Source organism: Pinus tabuliformis, chromosome 5_1 (assembly GCF_031772625.1).
Source record: "Pinus tabuliformis cultivar Carrire ecotype Pingquan chromosome 5_1, CPIR1, whole genome shotgun sequence".
Lineage (NCBI taxonomy): Eukaryota > Viridiplantae > Streptophyta > Pinopsida > Pinales > Pinaceae > Pinus > Pinus tabuliformis.
This window is the reverse complement of record NC_142305.1, coordinates 154400165-154422177: the sequence shown is the minus strand read 5'-3', so window position 1 is coordinate 154422177 and position 22013 is coordinate 154400165. Positions and strand designations below refer to the sequence as shown.

The 22013-nt window shown below is 30.1% G+C and overlaps 1 pseudogene; it reads left to right on the top strand.

The window, feature by feature from the left end:
- Nucleotides 1–4258: 4258 nt before the first annotated feature.
- LOC149163894 (iron-sulfur cluster assembly SufBD family protein ABCI8, chloroplastic pseudogene) lies at nucleotides 4259–15845 on the top strand (annotated as a pseudogene).
- The last annotated feature ends 6168 nt before the right edge of the window (nucleotides 15846–22013 follow it).

The following is a 22013-nucleotide window of genomic DNA, read 5'->3' as shown; positions in this document are numbered from 1 at the left end:
TAAATAAGCCTCTTCAAGGGGGAAACCTCCTTTACGTTACACAAATGAACAATTCTTAGATGCTTCAAATGAAAAAATGTCATTTTTTATATAGGAATCTAAGGGGTCACAATATAACCAAAGCCGACCTAACAATAATAATATAAAGGCACACAAATAACAATAGTGGGATTCTATGGCGCACAATAATAACAATATGGGGACAATAGGGGCACAAAAATAACAATAAGGGATACAATGACAATAGTAATGGGGGAATCACTAGTATTATAGGGACCTAACATAATTCATCCTCCTTTTGCAACTTCTTACGAAATTTCAATCTAATGCTCAGATAGAAAGTTATGATGATTTTCCCAAGGTCACCGATTTGGGATGTAATTCAGAAGCCTACAAAAACCCTAACTTCCTTGGATCATATATCCGACAATATAGCACAACAAGATCTGAAATTCAGGCCCACGGTTCATCACGATGTCAGCGTAAATGGGTTTTATTTTCTTCTTCTGAAACTTTGTAGAAAAAAGTTATAGCGAAAATTCCACGATGACCTGTTTGGACTAGCGAAACCCAAGAATTCAAAGCTCTCATACCAAATGTTATGTAATCAGCTCACAAAATAGAAGAAAAGATATATCAACAACTTCAAAATTAACCTCTTTGAGGGGGAACCTCCTTTACATTACAAAAATGAATAATTATTGGATGATTCAAATGACAAAACATCCTTTCTATATATAGGAGTCTAAGGGGTCACAATATAGTTAGAGCCGACATAAAAATAATAATGTAAGGGCACAACAATAACAATAGTGGGCTTCTACGGGGCATAATAATAACAATATGGTGACAATATTGGCACAACAATAATAATAAGGGTTACAATGACAATAATAATAAGGGAATACACTAGTATTATAGGGACCTAAGAGTAACTCTAATGGCAAATAAGAATGTTTTAGAATAATTTTGTTTGTTTGTTTGTATTTTTATATTTCTGAAGTGCTTGATTGCAATATGGAAAATAATGAAGTGACAATTATAAACTTGAAAATAAAACATCTAAAACAAATAAATAAACCAAATCCTGAGTGATCATTGAAATGTAAATTATTTCTTAATTAAAAAGATTAGATAATTGTTAGAGAATTTTGATGACTTAAAAAATAGATTGATTTAGGTTCAAAATGAGTGACCCCTTTCTTAATTTGATGGATAGTTCAAATTCCTTTTTCTATTGATATATTTGGTGGCCACAATGTGAAATATGAAAAAATACATTTTAAAGATCCTCAAATATCTCCAAAACCATGCACTTTTTTAAAGAAATTTTTCCATTGCAACTAAGGGGGCTCATTCTGTACAAAACCCATGTTTTAGTTTTTCAAGATCTATCTTATTTTGTCCAGAAAATGCATCAGAAGTTGGCTGCTCAGAAATTGTTGTTAATCTAAATCACCATCTTTGAAAAAAAAAAAACTACATGAATTATAAAACTACATCTTACAACAAAATAATAATATAAAACTCTAAAATAAATAACACAAAAACTTATCAAATGTATTTTACTCCATCATAGTTTGGAATTATGCTCCAAGAGTTCCTCCCTTTGAATGGAGAAGACACTCCTATTTATACAAAATCTGAGATAACTAATTAGCAAATGTAGATCGACAGATCTCTCCAAGATCCATAAATATCTCCTAGATCCACAAATATCTCATGTGGTTACAACCATGTGTTAACATCCAAAAAGTAACATCTCTATATATCCTCTTACAAATCTCTAAAATGTTTGATAAGAAATCTTATTAAAACTTTCATGATTTTTCTCCCTCAAATGTGCTTGAATGATTATCTCAAATATTCCTCAAATATTCAAGAGTTTGAAAGGGAAATTCGAATTTGGGACTTAGAGTCCAAATATGACTTTGCTGGAATCTTCAAATATGCCTACACACATCACAAAACTAATCCAACTTATATATTAGTGAATACATGTTATTTTTCTAATATTTAACCATAAATTGACTCAAAATACTAAAATATTGCATTGGAAAATAATAATGATAAGCGCATATATGATCATGAAAATGGTCTTAGTGTAAGCTTATAATATAGTGGAATATGGTTAAAAATGTATGAAAAGATGATGAAAAATATGACATTTTGGAGACCCAACATTCCCCCCCAATTGAAGATGTTGCATGTCCTCATGCAACCTTACATTGATTCTCATGAACTAAATTCATCTCATTTTCTGTAGCAGGTTGTTTTGGGACTTGAGATACTTTCAAAGATTTGCATATTTTGCAAAGGCTTCTTCAATTCTTTATTTTTCTTTAGATATTTCTAATGTGGAGGATTCTTTGAAAAATATCTAAGTTGTAGCTCTTCTGGTTGGTTCTTGTGTGGTAACCACAAGTATTGTGAGTGTTGGTTCTTGTGTAGCAACACTTTTGTTTTATTTCTATTCTTGCTACAACAAAGAATACTTGAAAATAAATTCAAAATGAAGACCCATTTTTATGCATATCAATTTATCTTTACTCATGATCTGAATCATTCCAAAACATATTCATCGTTGAATAGAAGAGCAACAATAGTCAATTGGGGGAACATGTTGGTCAACAATATATGGGGTTATGGAATATGAAATTGAAAAATGCTAATAAATACCCACCCCCCAACTAAAGGTGTTTTCTATCTTTGAAAAATGGTGAAAGAAATGTCATATGGAAAGTTTTCCAAATACATGTCTTTTAGAATTCAAGGAATTATTGATTAAAGATTATAAAATTACATACCTTCACCTACCTGAAAAGTCCATAGACTATGCATTTGGGAGATCTTGGTTGTTACTGTTGATCATGGAATATGAAGTGAAAGAGTATGCTATGCTTCTTATTTTCTCTTGGTTGTATTAATAAAGAATAAAATATGAAATTGGAGCCTTTCTGCCTTCATATTACTAGAACTAGGAACCAAACCTTGATTTATTGGAACATTGTTGTAAGTTGTTGTTGATATCATAAACCATAGTCTTCACATATAACCATGATTAGTACAATTTAATCTATGTTAATGGATTTCATTGAAGTCGAACATAGAAATAATTCATTGGATTACTGACCATTAATGTTAATCATTAACTAATGGGAGAAAACTCACCAATAATGTAAATGAGTTTCAAGGTATAGGTGTGGATCTTGACAAGTACAAATAAATGTGTTGAAGTCGAGTCACCAGAAAGATATAAAAATTAAGAGACATTGTTGTCATCAAAGAGGATTTTCGTTGATGTATGCAAGCTCCAAGGCAATTCAAATAGTATATGATCTTGGTCTCAAATAAAGTATTAAAGTCAATGGGACAAGATCTGTTGGAAGGTGGGCCTTAAGGAATCCCACATCAGCCAACTCAAGCATAGAACTAAAAATAATTTGAAGAACCATAATGAAATATTGAAACCAACATGAAATTACATAACTTATTGTGAAATTTGTTTGCAAGTTGTCTAGTTTTCAACAAAGCTTGTGTCTAATTGCGCTTTCCACAAAAAGACCATTTTTTTTTCTCTTCTCTTTTTCTGTTATTTTTTTTAATATATATATTTTTTTCTTCTCCACCTTTTTTTTATTCTATCATACTCTACTTTGAAAATGAAAATCTCTTTCAAGTATAGGAATACTTCTAATGGAACCATGTGTGTAACATGATGACAAATAAACTCATATGCAGGTTTGAAAGATACATTTTGATATATACCAATATATGAGAGACCAACTTCCTTGATTGGGATGATGTCAGAAAATATTGAAGAATTGAGAACTGGGATCTGATGGCTGTCTTCAACCAAGATTCAATGTAATCTTGTCTTCTTTGGCTTCTTGTTATCATTCCATCCAAGTCTTTAGATATGTGATCCCCGTTCATAGAATCTGGTGATAGGCATGCAAGAAACTCTTCAATCTTAGGTTCCAACAACTTCTCTTCATCAACGGGCATCCATGATTCTTGGACATCATTTGAATCTTCTTCTTCTGGATGTTGTTCTTCAATGACAACTGGAGAATCCTATTTTTTTGTAATACTTTTCCTGATCTAAGATGAATATCATTTAGATAAAGAGGATTTTTTTGAAGATATTGTACCTCAAAATTGTAAGTGGACTGAGTTATTTTATTGTTATGGATTGAAAACGGTTGTGTAGGTAGTTGAGTGGGAATGATTCTTTGGGGTGCTTGCATAGGTGGTAATGAGAAAGGTTGAATTGAGGTCAATTGACGTTGAAAATGAGTTTGTGGTGGAGGTGAATGGCATGGATAGCATTGAGATTGAGGATAGTGAGAAAAAGACTGAGGATATGGTGGAATTATTCCATAAGGCCCTTTCCAACCTTATTGCCAAGATTGATTTTCAGGTTGGGATTGAGATGGTCAAGTTTGCCAAGGAAAGTATCTTACATCGAGATTGTTGTGTATAAGATTGAAATTGTGAACTAGGATCTTGAATCATACCGATTTGACAAGGTTTCCAAGGCCTTCTTGGAGCTACATAATAGAGATCCTTTGGTGCTTGATTTGCTCCATTATCATTTTGGTAAAATGTCTTCAACCATGTTAATGATGTACATTCCTTAGTAGCATGTTATTATGCACATATGACAAAAATTTTAATCTTATCAACTGGACATTCAAGCAAATCATGTTTCTTTATACATTTAGGGAAAATTATAGACAAAGAAACATTCTCAGTTTTTTTCTTATTTTTCATTCTTATCATATTTATTTGTTCACTTAAATTACGAAGAATATCTATTTTAAAACTATCAAGAAAATTTCCAAGTTCAACTCGACTTACCAACTCTGATGTTGACATACTTACTGAATCTTGAGGGGATCTACCATACTTTTCTTTTCCTCTTGATATGTGCTTACATAGTTCACAAATCTCTTCAAATAATAATAGAGAAACATCTCCTTTGCCCATGAGATTAAGAATATCAATCCATTCATCTCTAATTTCTCTAAGTAAGAGGGTTTTTAATGCATCAAACTTCCCTCTTAATATTATACATAAATCTCTTTACCAGATCCTCAAGGCTCTCATCTTTTTTTTTATTCATTTTAAGGATTTCATCTTTAAGAACATGACGTATACAATAGTCTTCATATTTTTTTTAGAAACATGATTTTCATATCATCCCATTACCTTATTGAGTTAGTCCCTAAATACATGAACCATTTAAGAACTCTATCCTTTAATGTAGCCGAAAGAAATTTCAATTTTTGAGCATCTAATATATAATTATAAGATCTACAAAGTATTTCAAACTCAAAAAGAAATATTTATAGGTCTTATGACCTCATACCATGGAAGTTGGGAACTATAGATAGAGAGATGTTTTTCATTTTAACATTTATTTCAGTATCTTGAATGGGAAATCCAAAAGGATCTCCTTCATTGTCATCATTTCCATCATTTTTTTCTACCTTCTCTACCATGTTTTCCACATCAAGGAGGGAGTCTTCTTCCACCTGCAAAAGTAGGAACTTATGATGTGGATGGCAATGTGGTTCTTACTGCACCACGTGATCTAGTGGGGATGGTAGGTGATTGTGGATTTTTTATTTATTTATTTATTTATTTTATTTTTTAATTTATTTATTTATTTTTATTTTTATTTTTATTTATTTATTTATTTTTATTTACTTTTAATTTTTTTATTTTATTTTTAATTTTTAATTTTAATTTTAATTTTTAATTTTATTTTTTTTTATTTTTATTTTTTTTATTTTTTATTTTTTATTTTTTTTTTATTTTTTATATATTTTATTTATTTTTTTTTTATTTTTATTTTTATTTTTTTTTATTTTTATTTATTTATTTATTTATTTTATTTTATTTATTTATTTTTTTCTGTAATGAATCTACCTCTAGAATGCACTCTAAAATGAATGAAATTAAACTTATGCAACAAAAAATGAATGCAACTAAGAATGATATGCAATTAAACAACTAAGGCTAAGAAAAACCTCACAATGGTGATGTGCAAGTTCTTACCTCTCATCTTACCATCTCTCTTTTCCAAAGTTGCATAAATTAAAAAACAATCTAAATTGAAAACTAAATCCTATGTATACTTCCCCGACAACAGTGCCAAAATGTTGGGTAATTTAATTGTGCTTTAAATTACTTTACATTATGTTGTGAATTTGAGATCATAAACTTGTGAAACATACGACACAATCTATGTTAGGAGTTTAGTTTTCAATTCTAAAAGAAATAAATTGCAAAGAAAGAAATTTCTACTCTATAAAAACAAATTAAATGGCATGAAATGAAATATTAATCTAGAAAATAATTGAAGAATTAATCTAGGAAAGCATTGAAAAATTAATCTAGGAAAACATGTAAACTTAATTTATGAAAGCATGGAAATCTCTTATCTATAAAAGCTTGTAAATTTAATCTAGAAAACATTTGCAATCTATTTCTATGAAAGAAAGAAACTCTAATAAAACATAATAATGTTTTAGATTTTAGTTTTATTTATTTTGTATATTTATATTTTTTAAGCGCTTGATTGCAATATGGAAAATAATGAAGTGAAAATTATAAAATTGAAATTAACGCATCTAAAACAAATAAATAAATCAAATCCTAAGTGATCATTGAAATGTAAATTATTTGTTAATTAAAAAGATTAGAGAATTGTGATGACTTAAAAAATAGATTGATTTAGGTTCAAAATGAGAGATCTCTTTCTTAATTTGATGGACAGTTCAAATTCATTTTTCTATTGATATATTTGTTGGTAGCAACACGAAATTTGAAAATTTACATTTTAAAGATCCTTGAATATCTTCAAAACTGTGCATTGTTTTGAAGAAATTTCGTCACTGTAACTAAATTGACTCATTCTGTACAAAACCCATGTTTTATTTTTTGAATATCTATCTTATTTCAGTAAGAAAATGTGTTAGACGTTGGATGCTCAATTTTTTTTGTTAATCCAAATCGCCATCTTTGATCAAGTGTTGAAAGCTCACAATTGTAATATTAAATAAAGTGTTACTGCTGATATGCAAAAAGTACTAAATTAAAACATAAGAAAACTAATATAAAAAAAATATACTATGAAACTACATGAATTATGACACTACATCTTACAACAAAATAAAAATCTAAAAATCTAAAATAAATAACACAAAAAGTTATCAAATGTATTTTACTCCATCATAGTTTGGAATTATGCTCCAAGAGTTCCTCCCTTTGAATGGAGAAGACACTCCTATTTATACAAAAACTAAGATAACTAATTAATAAATGTAGATCCAACAATCTCTCCTAGATCCACAAATATCTCATGTGGTTACAACCATGTGTTAACATCTACCAAGTGACATCTCTACATATCCTCTTACAAATATCTAAAATATTTTATAAGAAATATTATCATAACTTTCATGATTTTTCTCCCTCAAATTTGCTTGAATGATTATCTCAAATATTCCTCAAATCTTCAAGGGTTTGAAAAGGAAATTTGAATTTGAGACTTAGAGTCCAAATATGATTTTGTTGGAATCTTCAAATATGCCTACACACATCACAAAACTCATACAACTTTTATATATAAGTGAATACATGTTTTTTTTCTAATACTTAACCATAAATTCACTCAAAATACTAAAATAATGCTTTGGAAAATAATAATGATACACCCATATATGATCATGAAAATGGTCTTAGTGTAAGGTTATAATATATTGGAATATGGTTAAACATGAATGAAAATATGATGAAAGAAATGAAATTTTTGAGACCCAACAAGTCCCAAATGAGAAACTTTATCTAGATGATAACTATGATTCCGTATTTTAATGGATCCAGGCATAAAATGAATCTAGATATAAAATCTGCAGTTCAATGTGAATTGAGCTAAATAAAAATTGTTAGGAATTGATAGATTCTTTCTCCATAATTTTTCTCATAACTTTTTTAGTTAATGTATTCAAAGCTAGACCCAAGCTTGATATAGATTTAATTTCAATCTCATATTCTATTTTAGACCAAGATAACTATACACAAGTAGAACTTTGAACAATGAACTCTAAGATTGAAGTTGGGATTGTAAGTCCCATCCTGATATTATACATCAGGGGCTTGTGATGGTTAATCCATTTGGAATACAAATAAGACCAATATCAACTTTATCCTTGCTTTTAAATATCTCTCAAAATATAGTAAATGATCAATCATAACACAAATAACCATACATAACCAATATATATATATATATATATATATATATATATATATATATATATATATATATATATATAGATATATATATATATGGAAGGGGAATGTTATAAGACTTTTCTAATACTAACATCGATGTTAGTATTAGAAAAGTCTTATAACATTCCCCTTCCATATATATATATATATATGGAAGGGGAATGTTATAAGACTTTTCTAATACTAACATCAACTTCCTCCTTTACATAATTTTTCCAGAACTAAAATACTCTCACACACACTCTCCTCCATATACTTCAAGATTTTTCACTGTTACATAATTTGTCTATATACAATAAGAATAATTTTTTTAGATCAAATAAACATGGACCAAATAATTTATTCATAAAAAATACCAAGTCTACCCTAAAAGGTTTAATTCTCTCAAGAAACCACTAGAAATAGTGAATTACATGTCATTGAGGAAATGAATTCCTCATTCCTATAATCAAGCTCTATTACATCTTTATTTCTTTGAAAACAAATCTTATAATCCTATCTTCATAAATCAAATTGAATCAAATTAAGGGAACCTAATCCCTTTAGTAAAATTAAGAAGACCTTCTAGGTACTATTTTCTTTGAAGAGATGTTCTTGCATGTATAATACATTCAATCATAGTCCATAATGTATCCACCTATTTAACATGGATACAGAGCACACGATATTTCCTTGTGCTCACATTGAAGGAATTCAAACACACACACAGTCCCTTCTTTGCTAAACAGGAGTCTAGAGTTTACAGTGTTTCCACTTGCTCAACCCTACAAGCCTCTAGAACACACAATGTCTCCACCTTTTTATTTTTTCTCTTTTACTTCAACCACTCTCCTCACACCAGTACAAAATGGCTAATTAGTTACTAAAAAAATGACTAAATTTTCATATAAACAACCATTTTTCGGTCGGTGACCAATAGTAGCTAATTTACAGTATCTTATAATGCGACCAACTTTTGTTCGTTTTTAGCATAGTCATTAATTGGTTGTCTCAATTTTATTGTCTAGTAGTATATTTAGTCATAAATTTGGTTATTAATTTAGTCATTAATTTCCACAATTAATAACCAAATATACAACAAAATAAATTATTATATAATTACCTAAGAAAATCCATTAATGGCCAAAGAAATATGACCAAAATGTTGGTCATGTTATAAGATATTGTAAATTAACTACTAATAGTCATATATATGAAAAATTTAGCTATCATTTGAAACCAATTAATGACCAAATAAATATGAATAAATTTTGGTCGTGGTATAAGATCCTGTAAATTAGCTACTAATAGTTGTATATATGAAAAATTTAGTCGTTGTTTGTAATCACAAATATATCATTTGCATTAGTCATTTATATTTTTTTGGTAGTTTCATATTCATTATATAAATGAATAATTTATTAGTTTATACTCATTTCATTTACTTTCGTTAATAATCATTGTAAACAATTAATTCAAATATATGTTCATTTTATTTGTGTTTATCATTAACCAATATAAACTACTAAATTAGTAGTTTTAAATTGATTTTATGTGTTCATTATTAATCAACATAAATTAATTAGTATGATTTGGTGACTACATTAAAAAAATGTCATACAATGTGTATGGCCTTTTAATATGAAAACATAAAGTTACATATGTTAATTACAATACTAAATAATATCAAGTGCATCTATAAATAATTTCAAACACATAAATTGTATTATTAAAAATATCAAGTATTACAATATGAGTTTCCAACTTAATATTGGTTGGACTACAATTTACACATGAAATATTCTTTTATCCACTTGTATAAAATGAGAAATTAGTGACTATATGACTAAAAATTTTAGTCACCAAAACTTTTCCAAGTGAAATACTACAAAATATGAGCAATCTTAAGTGACCGAACTAAAAACGACTAACATAAATCACTAATTTAGTCACGGGTTAAAATATGTGACTAGATAATAAGTAATACAACTAAAAATGACTAACATGAATGACTGATTTAGTCTAAAAACAAAATTACAACTACCTAACAAGTACTACAATAATATGAATCGGGTTTTTATGAACTAGTCATCTTAATTGTGTCAAGCAATCTAAACTTACAAGTGATAGGGGATTGAAAGACTATTAAAGATTGGTTGAAAGGTTATCCTTCCTTAAAAAATTATTCATCCTCACATGGTGTATAGGTGAGCCAAATTTGCATTATTTATCTCTAACAATTTGTAATTTTAAAAATATATTTTTTAATAGAAAAAAATATTTTATGTATTTTTTAAAAATCTATTCATTGAATCTAATTGGATCTAGTTCCAATTTGAAATTAATTTGAAGAGAAATTTTAATTTTTAAGACTATAATATGAAATAAAAACTACTTTAATTTCATATTAACCGACCTAGATCCATCTTAACCCCGGATCTATCAAGCGTCGAGAGGGATCCAATCTCTCAAGGTGCAAACTTTTTTTCTAGTGCAAAACTTGAGGAAATGTTTGCACCTCAAGAGATTGGATCCCTTTTGGCACTTGATAGTTATAGGGTTAATATTGATCTAGATTGGCTATATAATATCTATATGTGTATTTGTGTCTCTCTGTTAATCCCTCTCTCTATCTCACCCCCCAAACATACACACACCCTCTCCCTCTCTTCCCCTTCTCTATCTATCTCTCTCTTCCCCTTCTCTCCCTCTCCTATATCCTTCTCTTTATTCCCTCCCGCTCTCCTCTCTCTCCATGTCTCCCTTTTCACCTCCTCTCTCTCTCCACCTTTCTCCCTCTATATTTTTCTCATTCCCTCCCTCTCCTTTCCCCTCAATTCCATCTCTCTCTCCTCATCTCTATCTTCCTTCCTCTTTATCCCTTATCTCCCACCTCCCTCTATCTCTCCCCCCCCCAAATCTCTCTCTCTCTCTCTCTCTCTTCCGTCCAACTCTATCGTTATCTCCCCCCCGTCTTTGTCCATCTCTCTCCCTTCCCCTTCTCTCCCTATCTCTATCCTATCCTCTTCTTTCTCTTCCCTCCTCTCCTCTCTCTCTCACTTTCTCTCCATCTCTCCCTTCCAACTCCTCTCTCTCTCCACCTTTATCTCTTTATGTCTTTGTTCTTTCCTCCCTCTCTCTCCTACTCCAACTCCATCTCTCTCTCTCTCTCTCTCTCTCTCTCCCCTCCCTCTTCCTCGCTCTCTCCCTCCCCTCCCTCTTCCTCACTCTCTCCCACCTCACTCTCTCTCCCCCCATCACTCTCTCTTTCTCTCTCTCTCCGCCCTCCAACTTTTTCACCATCTCCCTCCCTCTCTCCGCTCCCTCCCTAACTCTCTCTTAAATTTTATCACATTGTATTGTGTTTAAGAAATTATCTATATTTAAAAAAATTAATTGCCTGTAAATATTATACCTATATTTTGGATCAATCATGTCAAAGAAAATAAAATAATGAAAAACTTTAAAAACTGATGCACTATATTTAATCTATTATAATTAGTCAATTTGCTTGTTCTCATCCCTTGGATCTGTAGAAATTCCCACTGTAGATCACTTGGTAATGCAATGTACTAAAGCAAAACACTTGATCTACTTCTACAAACAATTTAGCAGAAGCTTAATCGAACATAAGAAACATCAATAAGAACACATATAACTGATATGGAGAAATCAATCACACATAACACAAAAGAATTTACCCGAGGAAAGCCTCAGCCTAAAACCCCAACTTTGTATTATCATACAAGTGGAAATATAGCCAGTATTACAAAAATAATCATCTCAAAAGCTATCATTCTCTCTCTGCAATACCTCTACTACTCATAGATGGTCAAAGGCCTCTATCTAACCTTTGGTCTACCCTCCAAGCCTCCTATTTCTTTGCGCAATTCTGATTGGGGTCTAGTGCAACCACTCGTGTGAATTGGCCTCTTCACACACTCAGTAACCTTCGATCCAACTACACAGTCCTGAAGGAGATAAATCCTCATCATGGATGAGCTTCCTTTATAGGAAAAATATTCTTCCAACTGATAGTACACTATCCCTTCTCTGATCTCAACTGGGTCTCTGTCTGAACTGACACGCATGAGTTATTCATGAGTTAATACTCAGTTATCTGAAATACAGTAGTTACGTGCATGCAAGCATTAACTAACTGAACTCTCATTAATTTAACAAATTGTTAAATTAATCTAACTGGACTTGACACAGTTAACTGAGCCAACTAATTACAACTCAATATTACAACTCATCCTTATCTCTTTAAGTGATGGATAAATTCCTCAATTAATAGATAAACTGTTGCATGTCCTCACATAGACTTCAAGTTTGATTTTCCTTAACTAATTAACTCAAGATGAATTAATTAATTAATTTAGAAACTGCTGTTAATATCAAATTCGAATTTTACTTCCTATTTTTAGTCCAGGGATTGACTAAAATAGGAATCTATCCTGAACTGCTAAAAATAGAATGCTATTTTTAGCACTTCTATTTTTAGCATTTCTTGTTGCCATTTTCAACAGGATCCTTAGCTAAGATGGATCTATGCCGGTTTTCTCTCTCTCTCTCTCTCTCTATATATATATATATATATATATATATATATATCTATATATATATCTATATATATATATATATATATATATATATATATATAAAGAACCGACACAGATCCATCTTAGCTTAATTTTATTAAAACCTTAATATAATTTCTATGGGAATATTTTTAGTAGTCGCGAGGATAGAGAGTTTAGATATATCTCAAATTGTAACATTTTCCCTTTTAGATTCAATTAAAAAAATGTTGCAAAATTAAATTAAAATGAAATATTTTACTATGAAATACGTTATGTTTTTTTTGCATGTGCTATTGATAAGCCATGGTATTGGCCCATGGTATTGTAACAAAGCCAATTTACAAGTTAATATCCATGGTAAAGTGAGGGTGAATATCCATGGTTAATAATCTTGTCATATTATTATAAAATATTTTGTTTGTGAAATAATTTACGTTTTTTTGTCATGTGGTATTGATAATCCATGTTATTGACCCATGGTATTGTAACAAAGACTATTTTTTACAAGTTAAAAATATCTACCGTAAGGTGGGGGTGAATATCCATGGTTAAGAATCTTATCATATTGTTATAAAATATTTTGGTTGTGAAATAAGTTATGGTTTTTGGACATGTAGTATTGACAAAGCCATGATATTGCCCCATGGTATTGTAACAAAGCCTATTCACAAGTGAATAAAAAAATCAAAATATAACAAATCGAATTTTATTATTTTTATTAATTTAACTTTTTATTAGTAATTGAGGCCATATTTAAATGTTTACATTCATCCCAATATCATTTTTAACTTCTTCTTCTTCTTTTTAATTTAGCATCTTATGCAAAAATAACAAATTATTATTAAAAGTAAATCATTTAACCCAATTGAAATTTATATATTTTATTTTATATTATAAATATTTATTTTATTTTTTCCATTATAAATATCTCTTTTATTTTTCATTTCTAGTTTAGCTTTGGGTTCAAATAAAATATTCATAGATTACAACATCACATTGTAGCACTGCATTTTTCTCTTCCTTATTGATATCTGCGTGGAAATGCCAGAAGAAGGAAGACCATCAATGTGATCTATGGATTTCATGGGATTCAAACCCCATAAGGAGTTTGCATGGGAAACACCTTAGGAGAGCATCAACATTTAGATGGAGGAAGGGCAAGGTCATTGGGCATGGATATTTTGGCCATTTGTACATGGGTATGAATTTGGACTCTGAAGAGTTCTTCCTTTTTACTAAAGAATTTTTTTATTATTATTATGGGTAAACAATTTCGAGGGTTTATATGATCAAAGCATAAATTTCATCTAGAATTCAGGGTTTAATGATTATGATAATGTAGATCTTGATTGTGGTCAACAATTCATCAAAAGACAATGCACAAGTAAGCATTTTGCATTTCCTTATTGTACAAAGGGTTTAATGATTATGATAATGCAGATCTTGATTTCGGCCAACAATTCATCAAAATATAATGGACAATTAAGCATTTTCCATGTCCTTACCCTAACTTTTCTAGGGTCAGAATGCATGAAATACTCTTTTTTTTTCTTATTTCCAGTTGGTGATTGTTTGTGTAATGGACTCTACCATGCCCAAATTTATATGGCTTGAGTGATGCAAGCAAATTTTTTGGTAGGATGAAAATACTAGACCTTCCTCAAACTTTGTTCATGAAATTAAAATTGCTTGTAATCATGAACATAAAAGGTTTTTTGTTTCATCCTTAGATTTTGATCTCAATGCCTATAGTTTTAAACCATGTTACTATATTTTAAGTAGAATATACTTAGATCCATTAAACCTTACAATTCTCCAAAGCTTAGGTTAATTTCAACTAGAAAAAAGGAACCTGAATGGATTTTTCAATTTAGACTCAATACTTATAGACAATGATTAAAAATGGAAGAACCCAAATGGTTTGATAACTTTTACCGACCCATCAATTTCCAAGACCTTTGTTATTATTCTGAACCTAAACAGAGAGAGTAGAAGAAAAAGAGGATCCTAGATGAGGTTGACCGTGACCTCCTTGATACCTTTCAAAAGTTGGGCATGCGCTTAACTAAAAGAAGAGATTGACCAATTTTATTGTAGATGTTGTTTTTTACAGTGTTTTCATTGATACCATGCATAGGTAGATTCTATAGGTAGTTGAGGTTATCTTTTGTTTGTTATAAGAGGTAATTCAGGAGTATCTTGACCTAGTTAGGAAGTAGCTTGATAGGGTTGTTCCTCCTACTTATAACCATTATGCTGCATTGTATTTTTTTTTAGTGATAACTCCTTCTATTAAATCCCCAAGCACACTTTGTCACCCATGGAAATATCCACTTATTTTAGGATGAATGAGATGGAGAATAGGTAGTTTGAGAGGAATCTTATTGTTGTAGTTGAGAGGAGTTCTGTGACATATATTGAAGGATACACTACACCATTTTATGACATCGATCATCTCCATCCCACAATAGTGTATCTCTATTGCAACGAGGGAGAAATGATAAATTATTCCACCGTAAAGAATTGGTATGTCAGGGACGAGGAATGCATACATGGGATTTATAATTTTATTATGAAAAGGGTTTTTTGTGATGGAGACAAATCAAGGATTTCGTGGACCTGAGTAGAGACTGGTTTGATAATCACCTAGAAATACTTAAGCATTGTTTTGAAAGGCAATGATGTAATTGGAGAATTCTATTCTATTGCCTTGAAAAATAAATATCAATAGGGGGGACAAAGATTATTCATATAGGGAATAATTTCAGGAGTAGGATTGTTTCTAAAACTATATCGATAGGCAAGTCAAGAAACTACTATAGAGGATTAGTGCAGGTGCAAAAAAATTATCATAATGCAAGGAACTTTTCACAGTGTTATTCGATGCTCATCGGTGACCAAGAAGCTATAAATAATTATCGTTACATTCAAGTACAATTTGAGTTGCATTCTAAAGTCTCTAATTTCATTTATTGATAGTCTTTATTGTGTCCTTGTCTCTCTTAATTTCATTGTGGTGGGATTGGAATGGGTTAAAAAATCAAGCATATCATTGAGTAAAATAGACACCCACATGTCACTACATGTCATTGTGCATACTCTCTATTTTTGATACAATTGGGATTGAGCAGTATGATGTGTTCATAACTAAAAATCATAACGGGCATGATGAATCCAGTCTTGGCATGGAAATCGAAACCAAGAATCATAAAATATCAATAAATTTGTGACACGGAGTAAAAAACACAATAAAATATTCTATGCCAACATTATCTATTTAGTGCAAGATACTAATAATATTTCATAATTTTCAGAGATGGTGGATGTCATGAAGATGGCCTCAAGCAATGTTGCTGACTTGAAGATAAGATGGTCAATGCAACTATTTACTTTAAATAGGCTAAATTTAGGTAATTAAAACAAGTTTGAAAATCAATAGATGCATCACCCATGTTTATTTTAAATAGGCTAAATTTAGGTAATTAAAACACATTCGAAAGTCACTAGAAACACCACCCCCACATCATTTTATTTCCAGTTGTACAAGATAATATTGAATAAAATTATGAGAAATTCCATTTAAATTGACCGTACATAAAATAAAAAACAAGGTTTATGCTTTTAAAAGCTATATCCATCATTAAATATAAGATATGACAAGGATGGCTCATAATTTTAAACGCTATATCCATCACCAACTATAAGATAAGAGTTAATGAGATGAGAAAACGTTTGTCTTGATATAACATGTAAATGTCATATTACTTATAACTCACATATATTGTATATTATTATGGATATGTTAATTGTATAACTTCAATTTACATAATTTGTTACATTTAAATTGTCAAATATTCAGAAGTTACATTACACTAGCTTAAATCCACACAAAAATAAAATATCAAAAATATGGCAGGGGAATGAGTAAGCATTTTCACACTGGTTTAAAATTTCCACTTGGTTGGTGAAGAACCAATTCAATGATATTTTTGGTAGAGTATTAAGTTATTAACCGAAGATAAAATAATGTTAGTCTCTTAAATGATTGAAAAAGGATATTTAGAATGTTATATTGAAGTTACATTTCATGTAGCTATAGAAGTTACATTTACGTGTTTTAGATAGAATTTACATTTTACATAACTATATCTACCCTGACATAACTATAATATTCCAACTCCATTTTTTTCACACTTTTCAACATTTTAAAGATTTTTCTATTTTAGTGTGATTAGGCAATTAAATAGTTGATATTGTTTAAGGCATCTCCTATTTGCAACATTTTGAATTCTTAAGTGGGATCTTGGGTAGGATTTTGTTACTACCATATATCATGTTTTAAGTAGATTGTGTTTTATAATTCACCCAAGAGACTTTAGGAGAAACCTTGAATTGCATGCTTGTTTCCATTATATATCTAATATTTGCAAACTTTTCCATGTGAAGAACCCAATAGCCCATGTTGAACATGAAGCAAGTACCTCAAAAATTGGCAAATATCAGTTATTCTATTTACAGAGGGGGATAGATCGAGAGAAGGCAATGAAAGTTATCATAAATGGATTTTATCGGGTTGTATTTAATGAAATCCCACTATAATTTGCTACTAAAGTAAATCAATTGATTAATTTGAAGCTTGAAAGTAGTGTTGAATAGGTGTTGCAAGGTATCTATATAACATTGTCTATCTACATGATTATAATGCCATGAGATGGTGTCTCAATAACACTATTGTCTAATGACGGGTGCTAGATGTAGATAGATTTCTCATGTCCTACAGGTAAATCATATCATTATATTTCTATGAAATCTTGGAATGTGTTCAAAGTTTGTCTTAGATAGGGAAATATGTATGTACTCTTGAATTTATCTATGTTGTAATAAGATCAAGAATAAAGTTGTCATTGCAAATAATTGGGATCTACCATGTAGGTTTACTTTACTACATGAAATTGTTGATTTGTTAGGTCCCAACTAGCTAGGGTTGAATTTATTTTTGTTGTAATGAGATTAAGAATAAAGTTGTCATTTTAATCACATAAATCTACCACGTAAGATTTATTCACTACATGAAATTGTCTATTTGTTTTAGCCCAACTTATTAGGATTATGAAGAGTCCTATTTCATGACAATATTTATGAATGCTCTATTCTTGCTCAAAGAATTACATATTACAAAAAGGTGGAAAATAAATGAGATGTAGTTGAATGGTTTTTGTTTTAAAATGTGTGTAGGGAGTATAAGATCATTTTCAGTTGCATTCAAATATTTTGGAGCACCCACTAAAGTGCTTCATTTTCCTCCTAGTTAAATCCATTTCTACTATTCCAATGCTTCTAGAAGTCCTTCTCCAATGTGATCTCTTAACTATCTCGGAGGGAAATTGATTACTTGATTGGAACCCACAAATTACAATTTGATTAAGAGCAAGGGATGAGAAAGCTTCATATTCTTCAATATATTTCACAAGTTAAAAGCATGTCAAATGATTTCCTTTATGTTTAATTGATATGACAATCACTTGAGAATTTTCTAGGATTTAGAGATCTTTTTCAATGAATTTTTTTCTTTCTGAAAATTATGTTCTCAACTAAAGAAATTAAAGAAAATGTGAAAATGATGCAATGGAAGGATTTTTTGTTTTAGTGCCTAAGAATGCCTTGCTAATGTGAAGATCTTAGTATTTTCTTGACTCAAGATTAGTCGCATTTAACTTCCTAGCATTTATTTTAATTTCATTTTTGTTGTGTTTATATTGTTATCCTTGAAGTTGGTGATATATTGTGTGTGTAATAAGAAGTATTAACTACTAAGCACTTTGAAAGGTGATATTGATGGATGACTAACTTTAACTGTCCCTACTTGACACTTTAGTATTACATGATCATGCAAAGAAATTATTAATCAATATTAAAGGGAAGATGATTAACGTGTAGTGTTTCTTCGCTTGTCATATAATTACTACATTTTGGCCCCCAATAATATATTTGAGGCTACTTTTTGGTTGTTACTTGTGGAGCTTCCCTTTGGCTCAGAAAAAACATCGAGGATAAATTTCCATTGCATTGGCATTGGACATCATCAAAGAGGAATTCACACAAGGTAGTAGAGGACATGGGAGCAATTGGTACAATGAGAAAATAACCGCTAGAGAAACACTGAGGCACCATAATTTCTTGTGTCTTTAGATTCACTCGAAATTAACTAGTCACAAAAGGTACCTTTTTTATTCCAAATATTTTCATGTATATGGAAATACTAAAAACAAAATTACAGACTAATTATTCAAACTAATAATTATTTGATAGTCATAATTTATAATTAAATAGTATAATATGATTGATGTTATAGGACACAACTATAGGGTCTGACTGTGAGGGGAATTGTGACAATATATGTACACTTCTCATTATATTAGACAATCATCTCTTAGAGTGTGATATCCATCCAAAGAAATGTACTCCCAGAGGTTATTCTAGGATTAAAATTTTTTCTTTTAGTGGACACGTGGTGATATATTTTCTTAGGGCTTAGTGTTCTGCTTCCCTAAGGTTTTGACACTACTCACAGCTAGCACCTTCATTCAACCAAGCAGGGAAAATTTTAGGGGCTAATATTCGCAGGTGGGTTAATTTTCCACATTTTTTCCAAAAAAAGATTTTCCAATTTCCATTTTTTTCTAAAATGAATCGCCCAAGTTTTATACTATAAAATTATTTTACCTTAAAAATTGCCAAAATTTTACAAACATTATATTAAATCATTATAAATTTGAATATTTTTACAAAATTATCTTCAAACATTTTATACATTACACGTTAGTGACTAGTAAGATTTGCCAAGGTTTCTAAACTTTAAAATAAATTTGTATCCTTAAAATTTTCCTTGCAACCAAGTGAGGTACTCATCTTGGAAAGTTGAATCATTTTGTCTCCACAATCTAATATGATGTTGGATCAATCTCATGATCCTAAAAACATAGGTCATAATAGCGAGGAACTTTTACTGTGGGCAGAATAATATCCAAATTTAAGGAACATGACTCTTTTAGAACAAGCAATAAGGAATTTTTTACACTAGGTTTTTTTTTCCATTTGTTTTCACAAGTTATCTATTGCCTGATATTTTTAACATGTAACTTAGTTGGTATGATTGTGCCTAAGGTTTTGTTTAAGTTTTAATACTAAGTTCCTAAGGTGTTATTTTCTATGGTGACATTTTATTTGCTTTGTTTATATAGGTCATCTAGCCGCATAGTGGCCACTATCGAATGTTGAGGTATATGTAGTATAAATATTTTATAATCTACTTTATTTTATATTCAAGTATTCATCATCTTTCATGTCTTATACTTTGCATTGTATATTATTTCATTTTTAGGAGAGGAACTCAATATTGATGGTAAGAAGCATTAATTCAAGAAAAAGGAGAACAATAACACTGGAGCGACAAATGTAAAATGAGAGAGAGAATAGAATTTGTATAATGATACCATTAGAGACAATATTTAGCATAAGACACACTCAAAGATACTGATGGTCACACCTTCAGAGTTGGTGAATTCACTTGGAGTGATTTGGCAACACAGTGATAATGTTTTGAAATTATGAAACAATATTTCATGTGTAAAATGTAGTCCAACTGATATTAAGTCTGAAACTCATATTGTAATACTTGATATTTTATATATAAAAATTTATATGGTTGAAATTATTTTTATTTGCACTTGATATTATTTAGTCTTGTAATTAACATATGTAACTTTGCTTTATCATATGAGATAAAAATTCACATTCACTAGAATTCAACGTCAGCAATGTCAATTCCACTTTCCCCATAAAAACAAGAAACTCGAACAAGTTTTTTTTAGTTGGATGATAGTGGCTACTATGTGGCCAGATGACATGTATAAAAAAAGAAAATAAAACAACACCATAGAAGATAACACCTTAGTAAACTTAGTACTCAACCTTCAAGGAAATCTTAGACACAATCATGCCAATTAAGTTACATGCTAAAAATCTCAAGTTGTATATTACTTATACAATGTGGGAGTGAAAACACAACTCTTAGAGAAAATGTCAAACCCAAGTCTAGAATAAAATGAAATGAAGTGAAAAGGATACAATAATAGGATAGCCTCATATACATGTATATAACTGGATAATATATAAGGCTGAGTGAATAAGTCCAGGGTTGGAAGTCGACGATGTAAAAAAAGCCTAAGTTTGATGAACATTTCTTGAGATAAGAACTACTATTTAGGTCCATTATCACATATGAATAAGCCAACTAGTCTATATCAAATTATTAATGTTTTTCTTATATTTATGGATCACTATAGTAGAAGTGGATAAATTTCAAAGACAATTCCCTTCCCATTGTGTTCTTGACCTGTGGTACAATATATTAGGTGTGATTTGGAGAAAATTTCCAACATCGAAAGTATGTAGTTTTTACCAGTAGTAATCCCCTAAATAGGCATCGAAAATATGTAGCAATCACCATTAATAATCTTCCAAATAGGATAATTTTGGAACGTAACTTTCAAATTCCATTTTCTATATGATTATTGAATGGAAAATCCACACTGAATTCCAACATCAAACTTCCAATTTGAGGGAACAACTGTAGCTATCCTAGTGTATTATGGAGGCTAGATAATTCACTCCCTCAAGCCAAGACCTCCATATTGATTTAAAAATTTAATCGCCCAACTCAAAACATCAATGATCATTATAATGAAAAGATAAAATAAGCGTAGTTTTGATCTGTTTTGCAGGTTTACATGCAAAGCGCAAATAATTTTCCCATATTTACCATACTTGTAATTTCAAATATATAACACATCGGTTAATATTTTACAACAAATACTTGATTCAATACAAACAAGGATTTAACATATTACAACAATACCAATGACTGATCCTCAATTAGTTCAAACTAGTTAGTGCAAAAACTTCAAGAAAGAGCAACATGTAGAAATAACAAATCCATCAATTAATAGTCAATCAAAAAAGGATAAGCTTTTTGCTGAAGATTGATAACCAACTATAAATATTGACAATCCACTACAACTAGTGGTCTTGTTCAAAGAGAAATACTACCTGGAGAACTCATCTTCCAAATTATTTTCTCTATCC